The sequence below is a fragment of the Vigna unguiculata genome, chromosome 6 (genome assembly GCF_037176805.1).
Source record: "Vigna unguiculata cultivar grain cowpea cultivar isolate G323 ecotype 2 chromosome 6, ASM3717680v1, whole genome shotgun sequence".
In the NCBI taxonomy this organism is placed as follows: Eukaryota; Viridiplantae; Streptophyta; class Magnoliopsida; order Fabales; family Fabaceae; genus Vigna; species Vigna unguiculata.
In genome coordinates, this window is record NC_140797.1 from 8,183,179 (window position 1) to 8,184,990 (window position 1,812).

Here is a 1,812-nt window from a genome sequence, read left to right on the forward strand (position 1 = left end):
GTGAACAAAAATGTTGACGACTAGTGCAAGCACTACAAAACCTTTTTCCCTTATTATGCTTTTGTGTTCGTGTGTTGTAGCTTGTGGATCTGGTTGTTGCATGGTGAGGGGTTAAGCTTGCGCAAGGAAGAGTGTTGCTATTGTGCGCTTTCAACAAGGTGTACGTGGTGGATCTCGTAGTTGCTCACACAGTGATGGTGCAGTCATGTTGAAGACCTAAGCGTAGTGGCTTGCACGGCTCTGACGATGCAAATATGTTTGTTTATTGCTTTATGTGTTGTAGGTTTCACAATTTGCTCTAGTAAGGTGGAGCTTAAAGATCTCTTAGTGGAGGTTTGATTTTCTGTTGGGTTTCAGCATGGCTTGCGCGGTGTGTTTCGCAAGGGGTGCTGGTGCGGCGGAAGACCTGTTTCGATATGCATATCTAGTGATGGTTTGCACGATCTTTGGTGGAGTTGTGACAAGACAGGTAGATCTTGTTTATGGTTGTCTTACGAGTGTGCGTGGTGGCGTGAGAAGAAGCATGAATGAATTTTATGGTTTAAATGATTTTAGGATTATTTAATATTTGATATTTATTATATTTTTACGTCTGTTATGTTGCCACCAAACATAAATCTACATCTGTTATTTTAATAGATGTAATATTTCTCCCAAATCCACGTCCCATCTAGACCAGACGTAAAAAACCAAAAATATCGGACGTAAAAGGACTTTTTTGTTTAGTGATTTATAAAAAAAAAATAATTGGACTCAATTTGGAGAGGGTTGAACTTGTTCCATTTTTAAAAAATTGAGATTGAATTGAATGAAAATAAAAAATGTAGAAACTAAATTAATATTAAAACAATAACACTTGGTGTTAATAGTGACACATGACATTGTTACTGTCATATCATACTATCACATGACACGATACTAACTTGACACGTGACAATTTAAAAATAATTAAAAAATTAAAAAGAAAAACATGAACTACACACCTCTAACATTGTTAGTACATACGCAAAGAAGCAACTTATATCACATCTTAAAAAGTAGGGACCAAATTAAGAAAAAAAAATTGAAAACCAATTTAAGATATACTTACGAAAATGGAGACAAAAAGACGTTATTGAACCTCTATTTAGCTAAATCTCATTTTAATTTTTGGAAGAAGATTGAAACATAAAATTTCACCCTATGAATAATTGTATTCTACTATTATTAGAGATTACGTTGTTGATCCATTGTGTATTAATCACATCGTAGACCTTTGAGATCGAAGGCTGCACCAATTATGAGTGACACCATAAAGAGTGATGGTGGTGATGGATGGAACCTTTTTCGCTTTCTTAAAGCATGATTCATATTTTGGGTTGGATTCTTTTCATTATTTTCTTGGAAGCATTATATATATTTAGTTAATGTCCATTGTCACACCTATCACTCAAGACGCACCAATCACACCATATTCCATCACGGGTGATATAAACCTTCTCTGCCTTTATAGGTTTCTTGTTTTCACATGTTTTTTCTAATTGATAAGGTGTATATTAATCAATTTTTAAATATCGAATATTATGTTCAATGAAAATTATAAGAATAATAATATATAAAAGTGAAAAACTTAAAATTTATTATATAATATTAAATTTTGAATTGAAACTGATATATTAATATATTATATGAATTTATTCAGTAATCTCTTATTTCCATTAAAAGTGAATTTAAGTTTAATTTATTCTAATAAAACTTGGTTAGATGAGAATTGTGATCAAATAGTATAATTTTATTTTATCTATATAATTGATATAAGAATTTAACAATATT